The sequence below is a fragment of the Ambystoma mexicanum genome, chromosome 4p, assembly GCF_040938575.1.
Source record: "Ambystoma mexicanum isolate Mex_15411 chromosome 4p, UKY_AmexF1_1, whole genome shotgun sequence".
NCBI lineage: Eukaryota > Metazoa > Chordata > Amphibia > Caudata > Ambystomatidae > Ambystoma > Ambystoma mexicanum.
This window is the reverse complement of record NC_090927.1, coordinates 174,772,721-174,797,838: the sequence shown is the minus strand read 5'-3', so window position 1 is coordinate 174,797,838 and position 25,118 is coordinate 174,772,721.

The following is a 25,118-nucleotide window of genomic DNA, read 5'->3' as shown; positions in this document are numbered from 1 at the left end:
GCCGGGTTGGTGCACCCAGGAAAGCGTCCACAAATTCAGTACCCAAAAAGGAAAAGAAAACAGAAATCCAAATAGAATCCTCACTTGGATGTAGAACTTTGGAACTGAAATGTTCACACTGGAGATCAAAAATAAATCCTCCTCTTGGAAAATAGAACAAATGCCCTTGAATAGTCTTAACAAAATTTATGGAAGTGTACTAGCTGGAGTTAGATACATGTGAATGTCCGGAAATTATCAACTCTTTTCTGCCAGTGCATGAAGAGTAGCAGCGATTTACTCCATGTCATATGTTTACAACGGAACGCTGGTGAGTCCCGAAGCACGTGTTCAGTTTCAGTTGTTTTAAATAGAATGCTTGGGAGACCTCAGGCACGTGTTCCTCAGAATGGCAGGAGACAGCCGTATGAAGCAATCAGCTGAAATGAATTCCGCCTCACGAGCCAAGTCGGAAAAAGTCACTTGTGTTCCTCCTCGGAACGGTATGTTACAGCTTGTAGCAGGAGACAGCCGTATGAAGTAATCAGCTGAAATGAGTTCCACCTCGCGAGCAGAGTCGGAAGGATCTTGAGACGTAACAGGAATAGCAACCGCTAGGAAGATGAGGAAAGGTTGCTAAGAAATGCCGGTAACGTGGAAGTGGCAGACTTACACGATCACTGCAGCTTCAGGAACATGAAAATCCATCAATCAGAAGCAGCGTCCTGTTAGAAGAATGAACCTATTATACTTCAATGTAGTCACATGACTCCACGTAACGACACACCGTTTAACAATATTTATGCACATAACGCTGCTTTCGAGGGAGAGCATCAAACAGACTCCACCTCGTATAGAACGGCTTTACTGCTGTTCTAAATGCATATTGATTGTGATGTAAAGTAACACAGGTGGAGGATGGTGAGTATGAGTATGCCCTGTTAGGCAGAGGCATAACAAGGTTGTTGTGGTCGCACTGGAGGCCATATCTTGTACCAAAGATGAGCCTGCATACTCTTCCTGAGTCGACTGTGAACCTGCTGGGTGGTCAAGTCATGAAGCAACTGTCAAGACCTTAACCCCAAACCCTGGGACTCGGGCACCATGGCCCCCGCCACAGTACTTAAACAAGGCCAGAAAGATCCACTTCGGCCGTTGCGGTTACCTTGGACGCAATCCTGGTGCCGCTGGCACCAGGCTCACTTGACAAGCATGAATTCCAATGGACAATGGGTGAACATGGCTGCCCTCACAGGATTATCGAGGAACTGCAACAAGCAGTCTAGCATCAGGGCGGGGCCCACCCCAAAGGCACCTGGGATACCTGCCGGGTATTTAAACCACACCCGACCCGAGGCACGTGCTTCGCGTTATTCTGCTTTTGCAGCGTGACGTTCACCGGGTCCTGCTCAGCATCCTGGCCTACACGGGCGAGAGACTCCAAGAACACTGCCATCCTTACCTGTTCAGCTCCAGCTCTTCCATCCAGTCGGAGCCTTCAGGGACTTCTCCATCGTCCTCCTGCTACCTTCATAGGAAAATAGAGACAAGAATCAGAAGCTACCTACTCAGCTCTCCTGGAGTGCCTCCGCCATTCCAAACATCATCCTCAGCGTTTGGTCCCCATCTATCGCCGCTTCCAGGAATCCTCTGTGACCTGTAAAGAACAACAGCACAGGTTAGACCACTTACAAGGACGCTTTCAGTGCCGCATCTAGCGCATCCTTACCTTCTCGAACTCAGCCGACAGCCTCGGCTCGCTCCATCAGCCTCTACAAGACAAAAGAAGAAGGTTATTGGAGCATTCAGCCGTACAGATATTATCCTAAAATCTCTAAAAAGACTTACCTGAAAGGTGGAGTCGCAGCCGGTCTAGACTCTGGGCAATCGCCAGTGAAGTAACTCGGCGACCAAGCCAACAACGACACACCCCTGCCCAGCACGGCAGGACAGAGAGCGCAACATTTCAAAAATCAAGGTGAGAGAAGTTCCCAGGGGAGAACGCAAGAGGAACACAGGGAGGTGGGTCCTTCGAGGGAAGGAGAAGTCGCTAAAATCCACCTCCTGTCTCCTGTAACTGATTCCTCGCAGAACGAACCCCGGGGAAGCTGCAGTGTACCCAGAAGCATCCCAGACCAGTCGAGCGGCGCCCCTGTGGATACAATGTGAGCGTTACAGAACACGAAGCCGTACTTAATAATCCACCCGGACACCCGGTATGGAAACCTTGGAAAGCGATCAGTTGGCCCAATTGTTGGGGCAGTTGCACGCAGAGGTTCACTCATCGTGGCAGGAAACTAATCCCTTACGGAGAGAACTAATTGTGACCAAGGAAAGAACGGACGACCTTAGCAGGCAACTTCTTCAATCACAAGCCCCTTTGCCAGGGATCGTACCTCAAGGCCAACTCCAGTGAGCAATCCAGTCCAGATCAACCTACCTGGAACAGTACCATTGGCTCCTCTGGTACGATTCTCGGGAGATCCCCGACAATATGTGACTTTCATGAACCAGTGTCTATTTCTATGTAGACCTGGGGCATTTCCCACCGACCAATCGCGTGTGGCCTTCATCCTATCCTACCTGAGTGGGTGTGCAGCAGATTGGTCGGTGCCACTCATGAGTCGGGATGACTCCCTGTTACAGGACTTTGGAGGGTTTCTTCAGGAGCTGGAAAAGCTCTTCGCCCGACGCCACCATGGACAGGCTCTTGATAATGAACTTTTGTCCCTTCGTCAAGGGAACCAGGACTTGCTGACATATATCGCCACTTTCAATAGATTTGTGGTAGAGGTGGATTGGCCAGAGGACAAACGGACCACCCTGTTTTACCGGGGTCTGCGAGGGGAACTGAAGGACATGTTGGCTCAAGAGGTGGATCCACCTCGGGATTGTGCCGAGTTCATTAGCCTAGTGGTACAACTTGATCAGCGAATGCAAGATCGAAAAAGCAATCGTGGTAAGCTGGATGCCCGCCATGTATTTGTGCGAGCCAAAGTCCAAGCTCCTCGAGGGTCCCAAGGTGCCATTGAACCCATGCAAATAGGAGGAATCAGACCTCCTCTAACCAAAGCCTTACCGGAGAAAAGGAGAGAGCTGCAGTTGTGTTTGTATTGTGGAAAGGTCAGCCACTTCCTTAAAGAGTATCCCGTCAAGCTGCCCAGAAGGAGCGTTGGGGCTACAGACAAAGAGAACCCCGGTGAGGAGTCAGAAAACCTCCAAGCTCGGCAATTGTAGGTGTCCAATTGTCGAGTGAGGAGATGCAATTACAGATGTCCCATTTTGCTCTACCTGTGATCTTAATCACCCACCAGCAGCCATCGGTCATGCATTCAACGGAAGCTTATATCGATAGTGGGGCAGTGGGGAACTATATAGATCAGGACGTTGCGGCAAAAATGGGGCTACCTCTCTGCTCTAAGCCAACCACCGAGACGGTCACTACTGTTGATGGCACCGAGATCGCCTCGGGTCCTGTGTCCGAATGCACCACAGAACTCACCCTCTTGTGTGAGGATGGACATCGCAAAATCATCACCTTCGACCTGATCAAGGCACTCCAGTTTCGGCTAATCTTGGGCATGCCATGGCTAGTCGCACATGACCCACAAATCAACTGGCGTGCTTGTGAATTGGTTTTCGCCCAAGGCTGCACACACACTTGCTACCCAAAAGGCAGGAAAGGGAAGCATGCCCGTTCTCTTGAGCGTGAGGGTGTAGTGAGCGTCCTGGGAGGGGTCACTACGCTGCCAGTGCACTATCAAGACTTTCAAGATGTTTTTCAAAAAGAGCAAGCAAATACCTTGCCACCCCACAGACCCTATGATTGCCAGATCGATCTGCTGCCTGGTGCCCGGATTCCATGAAGGCGTATCTATGCGCTCACAGAACCAGAAAACCAACACCTGAAGACATATCTGAAGCAATACCTAGCTAACGGTTTCATTCGCCCATCCAAGTCGTCGGCCGCAACTCCGTTATTCTTCGTACTGAAAAAAGAAGGAGACTGAAGAACATGCATCAACTACCGTGCTCTGAACCAAATCACTGTTAAAAACTGTTATCCTTTGCCGCTGATCCCGGAATTACTAGACCAGGTAAAAGAAGCCCAGATTTATACCAAATTGGATCTTAGAGGGGCCTATCATTTAGTGAGCATTAAAGAAGGGGACTAGTGGAAAACGGCATTCTGCACAAAGTACGGCCTTTACGAATATCAAGTAATGCCGTTCGGTCTGTGTAATGCCTCAGCCGCGTTCCAATACTTCATGAACGATGTGCTTAGAGAACTCATTGATGTCTGTACCCTAGAGTACATCGATGACATCCTAGTGTACTCAACATCTGAACAAGAACACATAGGGCATGTACGGGCAGTCCTGACCAAGCTTCGCCAGCACCACCTCTACGCCAAGCTGGAGAAATGCTCGTTCCACGTTACGGAAGTGGAGTTTCTGGGTTTTGTCCTTTCACCGAAAGGGATATGTATGGACGCTCACATGGTCGATGCTGTCCTCAAATGGCCAGCTCCAAGTTCAATCAATGGTGTTCAGAGTATGCTGGGATTTGCAAACTTTTACCGCCGCTTTATTCCCGGGTTCTCTCAAATTGTACATCCGATTACTTCATTATTATGGAAATGCAACAAGACCATCCGCTGGACAGAAGAGACGGAGAAGGCCTTCCAGGAACTAAAGGTGAAGTTTACCACTGCCCCAATCTTGCGGCACCCACGTCCAGACCTTCCCTATATTGTGGAAACAGATGCGTCTAGTATGGCAATGGGCGCAGTGTTATCACAGAAGGACCCGCACACAGGTCAACTACATCCAGTGGCCTTTTGGTCACAGAAGTTCTCGCCGCCAGAGCTCAACTATGCCATCACCGATAAGGAGCTGCTGGCCATCAAGGCAAAATTCAAGGCTTGGCGACACTACCTATTGAGAGCCAAACATACCATCACCATGATAACGGATCACCAAAACCTCCAATATTTGAAGGATGCGAAAGATCAATCATCTCAGCAGCTACGTTGGACCCTTTCTTTTGCAGAGTACGATTATGTAATCACGTATCAACCCGGAGCTAAAAATGGCAAAGCGGATGCCCTCTCTCGCATGGGCACCGAGGAAATGGCACATGTACCTCCAGATCCTCTGGCCATTATCCTGGGGACAGAATCCTAGGCATCACCACCGCCATGACCTAGGACGAGCTCCTATACAAAGTCCGGCAAGTGCTAACTCAAGAAAAATTACAAGAATGGTGTTCCAGAGGTGAACACTATTGTGTTAAGGAACAGTTGCCTTACTACAGGAATCGGCGATTCGTGCCAGTGAAGGAACCGCAAGAACAATTCATTTCAGAGTATCACAACTCTCTCATAGAAGGACACCCGGGAATCGCAAAGGCCTTGGCGAAAGTGAAGAGGAGTTACTGGTGGCCAAGGTGGCACAAAGATGTAATCAAATTCATCACTTCTTGTGCCATCTGTACCCAGAACAAGTCCTCCAAACAAAGACCTTGCGGGGCTCCTTCAACCTTTGGACATTCCTCCAGTCCCATGGCACACACTATCCCTGGACTTTATTACTGATCTCCCTTCTAGTCAAGGATACGACACCATCCTAGTAGTCGTGGACTTATTCTCCAAAATGGCTCACTTCTTTCCATTCAAGGGTCTGCCTAACACCTCCGGCCTCGCTCGGGTCTTCCTCGAGCACGTAGTGCGCCTGCACAGATTCCCTTTGGCTCTAATATCAGATCGAGGGACTCAGTTTGTGTCCAACTTCTGGAGAAGCTGCTGCTCTCTAGCCCAAATAGACATCCCACTCTCCACTAGCCACCATGCCCAAACTGACGGTCAAACGGAGAGAATGAATCAGACCCTAGAGCAGTACTTATGCTGCATGCTCCATCAGGTGGAAGGGGATTGGAAGGATCTCTTATGGATCGCCGAGTACGCCTACAATAACTCATTGCACAGCAGCACTGGACAAACACCGTTTTTTACGGTTTATGGAAGACATCCGCGCACGTCCGAGTTTAACATCCCCATGACTCTAGAAATGCCAGCCGTCACAACCCTCCAAACGACCATAGCACAGGCTCTTACAAGAGCTCAAGAACATCTGCAACTAGCCAAGGCGCACCTGAAGAAATACGCAGGCCAGCATCGCACCAGAGCCCCGGACTACCAGGTAGGGGATTTGGTGTGGCTAGCCTCGAAACACATACTTATAAAGGTTAAACTGACATTTTGCCCTCAGTATCTGGGACCGTACCCTGTGGAATCTATCATTAACTCAGCTGCAGTTAGGTTGACGTTACCAACCCACATGAGGATACACCCGGTGTTTCATGTATCCCTCCTAACGCCGGTGAAGCCGGGAACTCGGTTTACCACTCCACCAGGGCCCATAATTATTCATGGAGAACCCGAGTACGAGGTAAAGGACATTTTGGACTCTAAATATGTGTGGACGAAACTTTACTATTTGGTGGACTGGAAGGGGTACGGTCCACAGGACAGAACATGGGAGCCCAGTGAGTACATCCATGCTCCAAGCCGGCTTCAATGCTTTCATCAGGAACACCCTGACAAGCCAGATCCAGGCAGGAGGGCTACCGTGAGAGGGGCCTTGGGGGGAGTGCTGTCACAACCTTAATCCCAAACCCTGGGACTCGGGCACCATGGCCCACGCCACAGTACTTAAACAAGGCCAGAAAGGCCCACTTCGGCCCGTTTCAGGTGCCCTGGACGCAATCCTGGCGCCGCTGGCACCAGGCTCACTTGGCAAGCATGAATTCCAATGGACAATGGGTGAAAATGGCTGCCCCCACAAGGATTATCGGGGAACTGCAACAAGCAGTCTAGCATCAGGACAGGGCCCGCCCCAAAGGCACCTGGAATACCTGCCGGGTATTTAAACCACACCCGACCCAAGGCACGTGCTTCGCGTTATTCTGCTCTTGCAGCGTGACGTTCAATGGGTCCTGCTCAGCATCCTGACCTACACGGGCGAACACTGCCATCCTTACCTGTAAAGCTCCAGCTCTTCCATCCAGTCGGAGCCTTCAGGGACTTCTCCATCATCCTCCTGCTACCTTCCTAGGAAAATAGAGACAAGAATCAGAAGCTAATTACTCAGCTCTCCTGGAGTGCCTCTGCCATTCCGAACATCATCCTCGGCGTTTGGTCCCCATCTATCGCTGCTTCCAGGGATCCTCCGCGACCTGTAACGAACAACAGCACAGGTTAGACCACTTACAAGGACGCTTTCAGCGCCGCATCTAGCGCATCCTTACCTTCTCGAACTCAGCCATCAGCTTCGGCTCGCTCCATCAGCCCCTGTAAGACAAGAGAAGAAGGTTATTGGAGCATTCAGCCATAGAGACATTATCCTAAAATCTCTAAAAAGACTTACCTGAAAGGTGGAGTCGCAGCCGGTCTGGACTCCGGGCAATCGCCAGTGAAGTAACTCAGCGACCAAGCCAACAACAACGCACCCCTGTCCGGCAGGACGGAGAGCGCAACATTTCAAAAATCAAGGTGAGAGAAGTTCCCAGGGGAGAATGCAAGGGGAACACGGGGAGGTGGGTCACTCGAGGGAAGGAGAAGTCGCAAAAATCCACCTCGTGTCTCCTAGAACTGATTCCTGGCAGAACGAACCCCGGAGAAGCTACGGTGTACCGAGAAGCGTCCCAGACCAGTCGAGAGGCGCCCCTGTGGATACAAGGTGAGCGTTACAGCTACATGGTGGAAGGTCATCATACACACATTTGGTCTGATGGGCAGGGTTGATTGCAGACTAATGCATATGGCTAATGCAAGGTGGGTGAAGTTTCTGCTAAGGGTGTACACCCCATATGCATGGACTCGTTGACTGTTGAGCTGGTGATGTGACGGGAACATGTGGTTGTGCTGAGGGTTCACTTTGTCAGTTGGCTTTTCCCAGCACACATGGGTGCTGCTCGTGGTTGTATGGCGTGCATGTAAAGTCCTACTACATTGCGTGGGTGTGTGCAGAGTCACCCACCTTCCATTGCATATGCATGTTGTGGTATTGCCTTTGGATGCATTGGCATGTAGTTACACATTGCCATGTCCATGGGCCCATCTGTGCTGAAGGATATATGCATGAATTGGTCATTTGGCCAGTGCATTGTCATTGGGCATTCATACCCACCAACTTCATCTTGGCTTCTGACTCAGACCTCGGCACTCCCAACAGCCTCGATTCCTTCCATATGGCATAAGCTGATGCCTTCTTGTCCCATGGGGTCGGGACAAGGGGTCTACAGGGCTGCCTCCACTGGCAGAATGTCTCACACCGGTTTCTTGACAGGATTCTGCCGACCCTGGCCTTGAGGTAATTCCACTTCTTATATCAGTCCTCGCTGTCCCATGGGACTGTGCCCACTGCTGCAACCTTATCACGTATACTGGCCAAGATGGGAGCCTCCCTCTGCCCAGATGCCATACAGCTCTTGAGCATGGACCAAAACTTAATCTGTGAGGACCTGCCGATCAACCTCACTACATTTTTGCTTCTGCAGTCTCATATCTGGCACCTTCCCTTTGGCTTTGTCCTTCAAAATGTTCTGTCTTGCTTCTGGGTTCAGATGGTAACAGTAAATGGGGGATTCAGAGTGAATTTGATTTTTAAAGATGGCCCCATCTGTGCTTCCCATTCCGGCGATGATGCTATTTCCAACGGCAGCAATTCCGCCCGCTGTAATTACACGGGCGATATTATAGCCGAATGTGGTGGCGTTAACAGTAGTTCCAGCGATTTTGGATGTAATTGTAATATGGCGGTAATTCCGCCGGACACAGCAGCACTAATGGTAGAGATGGCCTTTTAGAGTGAATAATAAACTCAGACATCTGGGGATTACATTTACCAGTGACCAGAATGTCATGCTGAGGCTGAAGGTCGATTACGTGCATCTGGCTTTGGCTGTGGAAGAGGAAAGCTCTGAGTCTACCTCTCTGTATACATTGAACATTATCTGGGCAGGCATCCCACTCCAACACTATACGCGCTAATGAAACAGTTCTTATGCAAATCAGTGGGATATTTTCTAATCATGAAAAGACGGTTCTTTTCCGCAAATTACAGGGATTTTGTCATCCCAGATTTGAAGAACTAACAGTCTGTCTATTACAACTGTTTGGCAAGCAGATTCATGAGGCTGCAGAGAGGGGTGTTTCCCGTGGCCTGAGACAGAAGGTTACATGCAATGTGAACGAATCCAAAATAAAGGAAAATATATAACTAATGAAATAACAACGAAATGCATTATGTAAAGGTGAAAAAATAACGAATCCAAAACAAGCAACACGAATCATTACAGATGGTTGCCAGCCAGCTAGAATAAAGAAGCCAAAACGGAACCAAAACATTAACATGGAAGCCATTCAATTGCAAATTGCCCAAGCACTATTCTGAGGCAAAACCGAATTTCACTGAAACAAATACAGAGATGCAGCATTTCGATTAAAAAAATGCATACTTCACTTTGCGAACTCATAATCAATTTCTTATCAGTGTATTTAAAAAAATTACATTATATGATTATTTAAAGACAAAGCATAATATAACTAATTTGATATTTCATAATATCAAATTATTTATATTTACATTAGTTATTAACAAAATTAGTTATCTCTTAATCGTTATTTTTGTGTTAGTTATTTTTTGTTTCGTTATTGTCACTGCATACCGAGACAGAAGACACATGTCTTAAGAGGCACATGGCAAGAACCTACTTATGGAGGATGCAAGATAGAGTATGCCCCTCTTTTAAAACCCGAAACCAGTGCAAGGAGTCTTAAATAGGTCTGTGCAGTTAGGTGTGACCAAGATACAGAAACGGCCATAATACACATCTGGAAAAATAAACTGAGGGATGGCAGTGACCCCTTCCATCTAGAAGAATGGATCAGAAGGAGCTTCTCCATGAAACCCCAAAACATGGAAAATGGGGAAATGGTGGCCTCTTGAGAGTTCATTCTCCTACGCTTAGAGAGCTGTACATTCATTTAACTGAAGGAGGCTCTTCCTGTGGATTTACTACATGAAGCTACAAAACGACACCAGCAGTTCAGCAGTTCAGCAAGTGCCTGATTGACTAGGGAGAGAAAACGGGCATTTTTATCACTGAAATCAAGTGGGGATGTGTACTGGTAGATATTTCTAGGTCTTGCATATGCAGTCCAAATTGATTCAATTGAAGATATGCTTCCGTCTTTTCCGGCCAATTTGGAAAAAAATGAACCTTATACTCTTCATCATGGACACACATGTTGGAGATGTTGGTCAGTCAATATATTATACATGTATGTTAAACGTTTTTTCCTCCACCGTAGCCCCGTACCCTCAAACTTGTAGTTGGGTGGTGCAGTAATGTGGCAGTAAATGGTATTACGGCCGATTTTTACCACACCACCCAACTCATAATGAGGCCAAAGACTGGAAGGAATATTCACTTGTTCACATGGCACTAATATCTAATTTTAAAGTTATAAAAATACCATATCACACAAGAGTTCTGGTGTCAGATTTAATGCAACAAATCCCTTGAAATTCAGCAGATGTGCAAAATAATGACCATTTTACCACAGCGTCTCCCCGTCAATGCCCCCCATAATGTAATGTTGTCATTGTGAATCCCTTCTGTTCTAATATGTATGTGCTCATGAGATTTGCACTGGGGGTGTCGAGTTAAGATTGTCATCAATTCACAAAATCACCTTAAAGGATAGTTCCGGGACTTTTTTTTTATTGTCCCTACGGGTCGGCCATGTGTTTGTAAGCATAAATCGGTAGATCGTAGGAAACTTTCCTATGGACCTTACCCGACTTTTCGCCCATTATCGCACTCGAAATCAGCCTCCATTTTGTGATAATCCTATCATTCCGCCGCATCGACCTGGCTCACCTGCCTTTGCGGCACTAAATCAAATCCCCCGCCCCTGAGCCTGACATCAGCAGACGCGTACTGCCCATTTCAAGCACGTCTCGTGTCAACAATCGCTGCGCCTCAGCTATTGACGTGTTGCCATGGAAATGGCAGGACGCCTCTTTCCCCAATAAGTATAAACAGACCGTTTCACAACACACAGCAGCAGATTTTCGATTCCATTCCTCTCTCTGTGTTACTTTGAGTATTCTGTGACTCGTTTCAGTGCTCTGGTCAGCTACCTTCGCCGCTTGTAGCCCGTGTGAACACCTGTACCATCTCTGTAAATTATTTTACTATCTTTACCGCACAATGGCCACAATAATGCCGTATATGTACGAGCCCGAGTACACCGAGGAAGAACTACTGGAAAGTCAAGCACGCGAAAACGATGGGGATTCGGACGGCAGTTGGGAGGACCAGTCAACGGATGAAGAGCCTGGACCATGTCGCATGGACGGCGTCTCCACCTGGTGCACGTGCAATCGGTGCGAGCTAATGCCAACTGAGGAGGAGAACTGCTGCTGCCGTGAAAATTCCGGGTGCTTGGCCTACATTTCGGAAAGCGAGCAAAGTCTGCAGGAAGGCGAGCAAAGTCCGCAATGCATCACCGAGCTGCCAGAGTTCAGGGAAGCCTGCCTCTCACGGACCGTGTTGAGGATGATGATGGTGCTTATGCACGAACTTCGCGGCACTGTTCGTCCGCGTAATCCGAGTAACGAGTAAGTATACTCTGTTTGTGATGTCAGTGATGCCACCACTATTTCATGGTCGTCTCCCACATATAAAATTACATTTACATATCATTCGAACGCATGTCAATTTGTTCCATATAGTGCATTTTCTAGATATAATTTTTTTCTAAGAAAAATGACATGTGTTACCTGAATCGACATTGATAAGAAAGTTTGGTCAGTTTAATACAGTTTGCATCTTTTTTTTTCACAGGTGGTACAGGCTGGTGGCCTATCGTTGCTTCACTTGGTGGCTTCACGGGAGGCTCGGACACCGCGTTCGGAGAGTAATACCTGCCTGTGCGGTACTTGCCATTAGACAACATTTCCCCAGTGACAGTGGACAATACCGCGGATTTTCCCTCGATGTGCTGCAACCTCAACTTTACAATGTGTAATGTTTATTATTTATGTTTAATTAAAATCTAAAATAAAGCCCAACATATATTTTAACAATGGTTGTTTTGATTTTTTAAATGAATCTAGTGTATATTCTCCTGGGAGGGTGAGGTATTTATAAACTCACCCCCCTGCATTCCATGTAGTAGATCCTGCAGCCATCCTCTTACATTCAGTTAGATGGCCTCTCCTTGGTGAGGCCCTGCGGCAAACTGGTCTTGTCTGCACGACCACCGCCCCGATCCACCCCCCGCCCTATCAAAGGCAGTTCGCACCGGGGTACTTGTGCTGGCAAGTGGAGCTGTCAGGGAGCGATAAAGGCCAAGAGGTGCCAAAGACCATGTACACTTCAAAGTGGTCTATAGAGCATGGGTTGTTGTTCCCATGTCTACCTACAGACCCCGTGTCTCCTGCCAAGCATCCCCCCTCACGCTGGACGGCCCCCTGCAATCCACATAAGTGTGTCTCCATTCACGAGTCTTCCTGTGTCTTGTCTGCACGACCACCGCCCCAATCCACCCCCCGCCCTATCAAAGGCAGTTCGCACCGGGGTACTTGTGCTGGCAACTGGAGCAGTCAGGGAGCGATAAAGGCCAAGAGGTGCCAAAGACCATGTACACTTCAAAGTGGTCTACAGAGCATGGGTTGTTGTTCCCATGTCTACCTCCAGACCCCGTGTCTCCTGCCAAGCATCCCCCCTCACGCTGGACGGCCCCCTGCAATCCACATAAGTGTGTCTCCATTCACGAGTCTTCCTGTGTCTTGTCTGCACGACCACCGCCCCGATCCACCCCCCGCCCTATCAAAGGCAGTTCGCACCGGGGTACTTGTGCTGGCAAGTGGAGCTGTCAGGGAGCGATAAAGGCCAAGAGGTGCCAAAGACCATGTACACTTCAAAGTGGTCTATAGAGCATGGGTTGTTGTTCCCATGTCTACCTCCAGACCCCGTGTCTCCTGCCAAGCATCCCCCCTCACGCTGGACGGCCCCCTGCAATCCACATAAGTGTGTCTCCATTCACGAGTCTTCCTGTGTCTTGTCTGCACGACCACCGCCCCAATCCACCCCCCGCCCTATCAAAGGCAGTTCGCACCGGGGTACTTGTGCTGGCAAGTGGAGCTGTCAGGGAGCGATAAAGGCCAAGAGGTGCCAAAGACCATGTACACTTCAAAGTGGTCTATAGAGCATGGGTTGTTGTTCCCATGTCTACCTACAGACCCCGTGTCTCCTGCCAAGCATCCCCCCTCACGCTGGACGGCCCCCTGCAGACCGCATAATGCCACGACATATACACGTCATTCATTCACAAACACACCCCTGTTTCGAATTCTTTATAACCCACTTCATATTTCTAATGAGAACTTCTTTGCGCTTTGCTAGTCAACCCGTGAAGGTGCTGGTTATCTGCTCTTCGTGACCACTTTGAGCAAACTCGTCAGTTTGCAACCTGTGAACTGCTCCCTGTTCTACGACAAGAAACTACTCTGATCCCTGCATCTAACTGTTTGTTCGTCAAGGTAAGTCCATGTACCATAATCATTTTGCGTCCAATTTTTTAATTTATATCTATTTGCTAGTAGTCATCAAATTGCATCCATGTTTTCTTTTCGTTCACGACAGTACATGCAAGGAACTAGTCACATGTTCTGAGTTTAGTCAAATTACTTTTTCTATTTTTTGAAAGTTATTGAAATACTTATCCGCATGTGAATAACGTGTATAGTTCCAAGAACCAAAACGGACCTTGCATTGAACCTTTTATGTGTCATTTAATGTTTTAACACATTGGTATTCATAGAGAATTGTTGATCTTTACTTTTCAGAACTTTCCATAATGCCTGCCTGTTCCATTGGCGGTTGCCCTTCGAAGACCCATAACAAATCTGAAGGTACTATAATGCATGTTTTCCCTAAGACAATAGATCAGATAAGAGAATGGGTCCGATATTGCGGATATCCAGCCTCTGAGATAGAAAGTAGAGTCCTAGAAGTCTTTGCGGACAAGAGGGGTGATCGATACCGCATCTGCAGCAGGCACTTTAGCCCAGACATGTACTCCACATCATTGCTAATAAGGACGAAAACACCGCGAGCGAGGCGAAAATTGCTCTCAACCGCTATTCCCACTCTATTCGTCCACATCCCTCCACTGGTGAGTCAAGTTTACGTATTTATCTCTCGGCATTGCGGTAGTGTGTAGCATTAGCTAACAATAATTTCCCCATTTATGTATCCACTCAATATGAAGGCTGAAGATTCTCCATCCGTGTCGTTATTGCAGTCATCAGCCACTTCAAGCGCCTATCGGGTAATCTTACTTAGCTATTCTGACACTGACTTGTTTTAGGCATGTAAATCAATAGTTTTAATTGATCGTGTAATTATTTTACCTAATGGTACACCACAGTACTCGTCCTCTAGTCTTTGTTTTCAGTTATAATTATTGTTATCCAAAATAATGCAAGTACTGTCTTTCAGGGAGATGCTGAGGAGTCCAACGCATTGACGACAACCGTAGATGTCACTCAGATGCTCGAGGTACGTTTCCGGACAGTTCCATCGATGGAGATCATCAGATCTTGCATTCTTGTAGCGTGATTGTTACACACAATGTTTCTTTCGTTTTTAGCCATTGGTATGTCCTTCTGTCGTCGCCCTCCTATGTGTCTTCTTTTTTCAATATTGTGTTCATTACTAATGAAAGTCCTATGTTTCAGGGAGTCGATGGAGCATTAGTCCAAGAGGAAGGGGGAGCATGCAGTTACGGGTCGGCGCAACAGCTTGCAGAAGTGTGCACCGCAGTTACAGCGTCCCTTGATGTTCTTATGCATTTCGAGGTATGGATACTGACAGATCAATCATGCGAGATCAAATGACGTGATTACATCCGCTATACTTCCTTCTTTATTAACGCAAGTACTATGTTTCAGGGAGCTGACGGAGCTTCTTCAACAAGAACATCACCCCTAGTAGTTGATGCAGATCTCTGGGTAGTGACACTTCCAACGATGGAGCAAATCGAATCATATTTAGATATCCATTATTTATTTTAGACAACTGATCATTTGTGCAGGTCTATTTAGATGAGCCGTTGACGCCTGCAGAAAGTTTATGTTCTTTTAAACAAAATACAAAACCATACTAATGCAATTACTGTGTTTCAGGGAGTTGCTGAAGCCTCATCTTCAATAATATCATCAATGGAAGTCTATGCGGAGCCCGAGGTATGGATCTTGACAGTTCAATCTAACTAGATCAACAATGCGTGAACTATTGTCGTTTGAATGTTCTACACAATGCGTTCATTCGTGTTTTGCTATTGAGATGTACGTATGGGTATTGGTCCCCAAGTACATTTTGTGTTTTCAATATTATTATACATACTAATGAAAGTTCTATGTTTCAGCGAGTCGATGGAGCCTCAGTGAGTGATGGATGTGCTTATCATGAAAGTATAGTCGTTGCAGCGCGAGAGGAAGTGGAGACATGCACACACGAGTCGGAGCAACAGCGTCCAGATGTTGAAGTTCGAGGAAAGAAAGTTTCAAAGAAAAGAAAGCAAAAGAAGGTTAGTGTCCTGTTCACTATATTATGTTGTCTTTCACTGTCAATAGTTCAATACTGTAAGTTGTGTTTAAACTGAACATCCCTTTTCTAATCTGTCCTCTAGTTGCGAGTGGGTGTAAGAACTAGATCTACACAGACAGTGAAGCGAACGAGAGATGTTGCTTGTCAAACCTTTTGGCAGGGACTTGAGACTGGAGATGCATCGTGCCAATGGGAAGAATATGAAGTGATTGACAACGGAGCTATACCACCACCAGCCATTGATAGTGAATGTCCTCCTGGTAGTTTGGATGCAGTCGTAGATCAATTCACAGAATCCACACCCGCAAAAAATAAGAGCACGCGAAAGTTGAAGACATTGTTTTTTTCTCCCATCTCCGGACAAGGAACAGATGTTGCAATGGAAGAGAATGAAGTGGACGACAATGAAACACCATCAATATCACTCAGCATAGCGGAAGACGATACCAGAGATTGTACCTTTCATGCGAGTGACATGTCCTCAACGTTACAGGCCGAACCAGCTGGGATGCAGAGTGACAGTATAAGGAAAGAGGCCAAATTCATTGTATTCGATAGCTGTTTGATGGATATTATTATGATGATGAAATGTGGGCATTGGGTTGGTGGGGAAGTATGTGGGGAGCCATTGATTAATGTGACTCGTGCAATTCGAGGCACTAACCTTAAAATACATGCCACCTGTACACAATATCATCCGTTCGCATGGTCTGCACAACCCATGCTGGGGCAACTGCCAGCAGGCAATCTACTTTGTGCAGCGGCCGCACTTTTTAGTGGTTCAAGTTTTAAAAAGTTACAGTATTTCTTTCAGTTTGTGGGAATCCATTTCATTGCGAAAAGTCAGTTCTACAAATACCAAACCGATTATCTATTTCCAGCCATCAGCGAAGCTTGGAGAATGGAAAAAATGTCAATGGAAAGTACATTCGCGGGCAAACGCTTCAGGCTAGCCGGTGATGGACAATGCGACAGTCCAGGATTTTCAGCCAAGTACTGCACCTATCACTTTCAGGACATGGAAAGTAAGAAAATTGTGAGTTCGGTGGTCGTGCAGGTGTCACAAAGTACATCCTCAGTGGCCATGGAGAAAGTTGGCTTTGTAGCATCATTGCAAGAACTACAATCGCGGGGAATGGTGATCGACCTGATAGCCACGGACAGACACGTTTCAATTGCCAAGACAATGAGAGAACAGTACAAAAATATAAATCACCAATTTGACGTTTGGCATCTTGCAAAATCAATCAATAAAAAATTGTCGGCTGCAGGAAAAAAAAAAGATATGCAAGGTATTTCACAGTGGTCCAAGTCAATCAGCAACCATCTTTGGTGGAGCTCAAAAACATGTGAAGGGTCGTTGGAAATTCTACTGGAAAAATGGCGGTCAGTAATGTTGCACTGTAGCAACGTACATCGATGGTCGACAAATGAGCATTTCCACAAATGTGAACATGGCCATTTGTCCACAGAGGAGGCACGAAAGAAGAAGTGGTTGATTCCTTCATCACCCACTCACAAGGCCATTGAAAAGATTGTATTTGATAAAACTATAACAAGAGATTTGAGGGGACTCACGGAATTCTGCCACACAGGAGATTTGGAGGTGTTCCACAATATGTGCCTAAAGTACAGGCCCAAAAGATTGCATTTTGGCATGGAAGGCATGATAAATCGGACTCTTCTAGCGGTCTTGGCACATAACCATAATGTTGGCCGTCAACAAAGTAGGACGACCGGAACTTTAGGGACGCTTCGCTACAATAAGGCCTTCACTAAAAGAAGTAAACAATGGGTGATCAAACCAGTGTTTGAGGATATGCAATATGAGTTTATTGAGAGACTTATCGTAGATGTCCTCGATAGGCACATACATGGAGTGGTGAACGAACCTATGCAGGGGACAACTGCATTGCCACCCAACATTGCCTCTGTTCCATGTCCACCTAAAGCAGAGCTCATTGAGAAATACACATCACGGTTTAAATGATTGTAATTCGATTGTCTGTTCTCTCGAGTCTCCTCATGTTGCAGGCCCATTGCAATTAAACCAAACAGTAATATAAATCATTTTTACAAAAATTATAGAATGTTTCCGTATTACAAACACATGGCCGACCCATAGGGACAATAAAAAAAAAGGCACGCAGACAAGATGTCCCTAAAACTAACTGCAGCTAACTAGAAATGTGTGCTCGCTCAAAGTGAAGGTCAGCTGCTTTGATGTTTTGCTCGGGTGGCGGAACGGCCCACGACCCAATATAAGGTTCTATTGTGATTTGACCTTGACAGGCCGGGACCATCCTGAAAGACTAAGAAAAGATAATGAATAAAATTTCAGAAACGAAACGATGAGCCACGTTCATTAGAAGAAGTAACGTCGGCAAAGAAGGAGTGGTGTTTCGGGTCTGCCCTACACAGAGACACAATGGAAAATGCAAATATAATGTAAGTAACTTTTGATGAGTTTATACCGCAATTTCATTACTATACAGTGGCTTTAAAGACGGGTTCAGTTGTACTTGTTCGTTCTATGTGGCATAGTGTTTTCTACCGCGCACTATCTGGAGGAGAAACATCTGCTTTTACTGAAGCACCTCAAAACCTTCCTCTTTGCTTCTGCTTTCTCTCTCCCTCTCCCCTGCTACAACTGGTCCACTGTCTGCGACCTCGGTCCTGGGCACTTCCACTCTCCACCTGCACTGCCTCCCTGTCAACCCCTGCACTGGGGGACTGTCTCAGTATCCTACAGCCCCCCCTTCCCAGCACTTGTTCTGCACTTACCTTGCACTTGCCACCAGCTGGCCCTATTTATTTATTATTTTATGCTACTTACCTTGTACTCCACTCCCCCCCCCCTCCATGCCTCGCCACGCCTTTAAACACTTGTGTACACCCAGTAGCGCTGTCCTCGCTATGAAATGAATAATTTTAATAAGGATCTGATGGTGAGACTAATTTCATTTTTTATGTTTTTAGGTACATCATTCACTACTGTCTGTGTCACGAGTACCAGACACCGGCGGACGGCTTCTACAGCCGCCAGTTGCTTCTCCGCGTGAACAACGTTACCACCCTGACCATTTTATGGGACGATCGCCAAGTACAAGTATGCCCTTACGCGGTACTAACGGTTAGATGCAACATACCTACCGTTGTGGTGGCCTAGTGCCTCGTTGTTGGAACAGCCATGCGATTATCAGTGCGACAGAAGAGCTTATTTTTATCGTAAACCAACACCCTGTGTACTGCACACGAACATCGCTTCCCTCAAGACGAACTAATTTGGATCGAGAGCAAAGAAAAATGCAAATCGCTGAATATTCTCTAAACATTTGATGTCCAATAAACGTACTTTGCCAAATGTACAATCTTGCCGTTTGCTTTTAAACCACGGTTTCACATTCCGAATTGTGGTGCTGTATTGTGAGATGCTCTAAGACCCTGTGTACAGCAAAGGACCATCGCGTTCCTCAATACGAACTTTTTGGAACATGAGCAAATAAAAATGCAAATCGCTGAATATTCTCTAAACATTTGATGTCAAATAAATGTACTTTACCACATTTACAATCTTGCGGTTTGATTTCAAAGTACAGTTTCATATTCCGAATTGTGGTGCGCTGTATTGTGAGCTGATCTGTGTTGATTTCCGGGGTCTGTGTGGAGTCGCGTAGAAGACGCCTGGGCGCGTTTGCCTACGCAGCTCAGTCACGTCACGGATAGAGGCGGGGAATATGAATGTTTTGATAAAGTCTGTTTCAGGGGCGGGGGATTTGATTTAGTGCCGCAAAGGCAGGTGAGCCAGGTCGATGCGGCGGAATGATAGGATTATCACAAAATGGAGGCTGATTTCGAGTGCGATAATGGGCGAAAAGTCGGGTAAGGTCCATAGGAAAGTTTCCTACGATCTACCGATTTATGCTTACAAACACATGGCCGACCCGTAGGGACAATAAAAAAAAAGTCCCGGAACTATCCTTTAACTCTTGCTTAACTAAAGATTTCTCACAGATTTTCAAGGGTTTTGTTGTACTATAGACTATTCAGGGCCCACTTGCCATTGTCTTCAGCCTTGGCCACTGTACATGTTGCACCACTAGGTTTGTTTGGGGCCCACATGCCACAGCCTTTGGGCGATGGCCACTGTACATTTGTGTCATTTATTTCCCTAAAACCATTGCACCCTGTCTAATAGATGTGATCACTGCAGGAGTAAATTTGTTTATTTTCTTCACTTTCACTCCCTACTCCTGTGATATATTCACAGAAATCAATTCAATTTGTGCCAATTCCCACAGTATTTTAACTGTGTGCCAAGTCTCACGATAACGGGCAAAATGCTTGAACATTAAAAACTCTTCCCCATTCTCAAAGCCAATTACAATATGCCACACTCCTCTTTTCCTGGTTCCCGCCACTCCCATCAAATTGTGTTTACCCTCTCTCATTAGCCTTTCAACTCCTCCATATAGCTTTTAGAGCCCTTTTACATTTTGGCTTCCCCTGTCATTATGGGAGGAATCGCTGGCAGTCTTTCATTTTTGAAAAGCCTCTCGGCCTCTTTGCTGAAAAGCACCATGGGATATACATAAAAGTGTGAATAGTTTAAAAATGACTGGACTGATTTACCCAAAACCAGAAAAGGAAATTATGTCAATGCTTTTTGCCCAAGTTGTTTCTTACTTGGTACAAATGCATCCCGTGGATTTCGTGCTACAGCTGTTAAAAAATGCACTTTTTCTCTATGGGGAAATGAACTGGAGTAGACTGGAAACTGTGTTGTTTTGTTTTCTTAATAACGTTTTCATTTTTTAACAAAAATCTCCAAAAATTACCAATTCGGGTGGCCCATGACAAACTTTTCTTTTGGAAAACGCCATCCTTAGCTGTTCAGCAAGTGAAATATAATTAGTAGAATTTGGGGAAAGGTCTATGTTAACTATAGGCTGGGATTTCGTGTCAACAACCTTCCCACAATGTCTTTTGTCGACAAAAAGAAAAATATCACCAACGCTAGGTATAGGGCCTTTAAGGGAAACCTTATCTTTGAAGTCTATCTAATTGAAACATGGGCCATCATGAGGCTCACTGCATGACATGTGTTGGTTACAGATTGCCACTTACATGGCAGACCAATGCAAATCCAGAAAATAGTCCAACATATGATGCTAGGTCCTAGAGGAACAGCCCATTTGTCTTTCTCTCCTATCCGTCAGATGTTCTGCACTGCTCATATCCCAAAGTCTCTTAACTATGTCACACATGGCAACTAATTATAGACTTCAGCGCTGTGGGCCGTGCCTAATCCACCAGTCAAGATCATTTACTGGAGAACATCCACTGAAAAGCCAGGAGAAATCAACAACCTTGCTGCACAGCATGAAGTCATTAGGAGGGTGTTTACCGTTTAGTCTTCACCTCTGAGCCCAGGCCCCCTAACAACAGCAGTTCTCCTCAATCGGGTGGGTGGGGTGAACCCGCTTCACAGGCTTCAGAGAAAGATGTCACTTTGGCTCAGACATCAAGAACAAGCATTGGCAGAACCAATATGTCTGGCTATGTAAGGATAGAGGGTTTATTCTCTCTATAAAGTAGACAGAAATGAATTGGCAAAGCCACTGGGTCTGGCTTTCTACAATGCAAGGGTTAGACATTTTGTTTTCTCTTGTGGGTTTAACCAACATAATCTTACTCTCTGTGTGGTGAGATCCAGAGCTATTGCTTTTCCAATGCTTATTTCAAGGGAGATGTTGCACCATTTCCCGGACCGAAAAAGAAAGACTTGAATGACATTAATATATTTTCACAGACAAATAGTAATTCATTGTTCCACTAAGTCATACAAGAAACGACCTTCTTTTCTGTAATCACATTGTATTACAGAGGCAAAAGTACTTTTCCAGCTACTGAAGTTTCTGGTGTGGCTGGTCCCCACGTGGAATCTGGGCTGAATGACCCAAGTGAGGTTGTGAGCCTCTTTGTCTGGATAAGCAGCCCTAGCATACATCAAACTCCCCTCCTCCTCTCTCTACTTATTTCAAATAAACATCTTGTGAATAATGTTGTAGCCAATACCTTCATTCACTGCACAGGGGACTCCACTGTTTTTATTAAAATGTTTATTCTTCTTGAGATTTAGACATCTCACCTTCATCAACGCATCTAATAAAAAATGATTTACAATATTTATATTAATATAAAGTGAAAAAATGTGCAATAGGGTTAAAGTGCCTTAAATGGAATATACTGTACATATGCAACTTTTTATGCATGTTAACACATGCTCACATAGGGAATGTGATTGTTCTCTCAATATTACAATTGAACAATTCAAGTGAGGTATATTTGTTTGACTAACACTGTTTGAGTTCCCAACAACTCTCACTTTTCTCAGACACTTGAGAGAGCACAATCTCTCTACCATTTCCCTAATCGATTGTTATTGTCTAAAATCCCTTAATCATCTCATTTTTATAGCAAAAAGGATGCTATAAAATCAATAACCAGACCAATGAGTGTTGGCCCTATTTTCAGACATTCGCCCATCCACAGCGATCTCTCAACTATTATCTTCTAGGCCTTCATCAGGAGCTGATTGTATGTTCTCCAAGATTCAATCCCTCAGTTACCGCAATGTGATTTGGTTCATTTTTTGTTTCCCCAGGGGAGCACATTATTTTTCTTTTAAACCGTGTGTTCAATTTCCATGAGGCAGTCCTTTGTAATTCTGTCGTTAGTGCAGTGGGGACATCTTTTGTCTTCAGCCATCAAATTATGAGTTTCACCCATTACTTCCCGTTGTACTCTTTCGGGTTCCACTTTCAAATGAAGCCGCAGCATTCTTGCGTCTACTCCCTTGTCCTTGAAGTATGTTTTATTGGTATACTGACAACCGAGTGTGAGGCTATTGACCCATATGTGAGTGTCCTTGGTGTAACAATGAGGCTAATTACTTGTGATCAGGAAATGAGGAGGGTGGAGCCTAGATGCACACCTGTATGCAGATTTGGATGTGAGGATTTATGTAGCTCAAAACCATCTATGAAGCAACATAGAGCTGTACATGTCATCAAGGTTAACATGGCGTAAGTTGGCCAGGGTTACAATATGTGGCATGGGATGGTCCAGCTATGGGGCAGGATGTAATGCGATAATGTAAGGAGCTTTTGGAGGCACCTCCTTATTGAATGAATGGAATGGTCTTTAGTTTCTTCCTAAACTGAAAGAGCATTGACACGTCTGGATTGAAGGGGTCTAGCAAGTGATGGCATGTTTCTTGCTTGCCAGTGTCATCTTCCGACATTGCAGCCCAGCTGAGCTATGGAGATTTGCAGGGTGGAAGTCGGGAGGATAGCTCAGCGCAACGTGTTTGCCTTGGAAGCAAACCGACACGAAGCAACACAGGTTCGATCCCCGGGTCCACGCTTTGAAATGGAAGCAAACCGACACGAAGCAACACAGGTTCGATCGCGGGTCCACACTTAGAAACCTCTGGGCATTTAAGTGCGTTATAAATACGCAACTAAGAAAAGAAGAAGACAAAAAAAAAGACAATTACGCAACTAAAAAACTAACAATTCCTGTAACAGCGCCTCGATGCCCTTGGTCTGTGGGAGAGCTTTAAAAATTCAAGAAATAAATAAGAGGGGCCAGTTGCATTGCTGGAATGCTGGTAAGAATGGCATTTGCCCCATCAATGTGGAAGATTACCAGGGCCTAATGTTGATTTTAATTCCTTGGTTGAAGTAGGGTTTTTGTCTGCGAGGAGGGTGCCAGGCTTTGTGGACCTTTTTGTTCATATGCTGTCAAAAGGAGAGAGTACCATCCATAGTGAAACATAAAGAATGGTGTTTTGGGATGAAATTTCACGCTCAGGATGCAAATATTACAACCAGTGTTTGGTTTAAGATTAAATGTCACAAAATCCATTGGTTAAATGTATTTGTTTTATCCAAATAACATAACATCAGTCCTCTTGGTTTATGTAGCTGGTTTTATACTTTGTCAAAGACAAACACTAGTTGTAATACTTGCATCTTGAGCGTGAGCTTTCTTCCTAAAACGCCATTCTTTATGTTTCTCATGATTTGAACCCTAGTGGGTGGGTTTTTTGTTTTGGGGTCCTCGCAGCCGGACAACAACTTTCAATATCTCTTTTATTACAGAATGATCACGAGCGCACAGTAGTTGTATCAAATCCACTAATCTCTAATATCCTGCCATCTATAGTGACCCTGAGTAATTTGGAAGTGTGGGTCTGGTGAGGTTTGAAGCTGACAAAATGTATGTCATTTAGCCACCATTAAATCCTATCCTGCTTAGATCAGTGACTAAGAAGACACATTCCAGCTTTGTGAGATAGATCCTGCAGTATGTGCTCAATCAAGGCAATTCCTGAGGCATGAGATGTCTTGGGTGCCACTGACTTCTAGGTGTTATTGCGTTTCACCCACAAACCTGTGCAATGAGATATTTGGGTCATTAAGAAGTGATCGCAACCAATCCATGTGTAGATGAAAGAATCCCAGGAAGAGAATTGATCATTGTGGGACTCCACTGGTGGCCCGACATAAAGGTCCCTATCAGGATTGCTTGGTGCCGGTCGGAGTGGTAAGATGCAAACTATTTGATAGCTTTGGCCAAAAAGCCAATTTTGTCATGGGTAGAGTGGTCATTGTGAGGTGATTGAACAAGTCAAAGCTATCAGAGAGGTCAAGGATCACTAGGAGGTATGAATTGCCTTTGACCTTGACTTGAAGAGTGTCCTCGATGACTTGAATGGTGACTGTTTCAGATCTACATTTTGGTATGAACCCAGATTCCTAAGCACAGGGGAGGCTTTGTTGCTTACACTGATCATGGACTTGTTTGGAAACTGCCTGCTGAATGGTTTTTCCTATAAATGTGATGATAGTGATTGGTTGTGACCCACTGTTTTTTATTTTTAGGAGAAGGTGGTTTGCTTCTTTTTTAGGGTGCTTGGGAAGATGCCTTGCATGGGGGGGGGGCATTACTAATATCAAGGAGGGGTTGTGGGCACCCCTATGAGCCAATGTAGGATGGCAGCACTGAGGGAGTCGTATTTCTGTATGGTTGGTGTACGTGGCACAAAGCTGTCAGCAAGATTCTTGGGGATGAGGGAAATGAAGGCGGTTCAGATTATTTTAGGCGTGGTGGGATCAAGAGTGGTGGGTTGTCTGACTTTCCAATATCACTCTTGCCATATATGTTATCTCTCTGTGATCATGCGCCAAGAGAGCTAGCGTGATACATGTGACCCCTACGGGGTCCGATGCTTGATTTACGTATTTATTTAGCAATTAATTAGTACATTTTTAGGCACCAGCAGCAAGCAAAGTCCCTTCATGGCACTACCAAATAAAAAGGTAAAAGGTACCGGACATCTGAACTGTCATAAACTTTGGAAGATATTTTGATCAGGCAAGTGC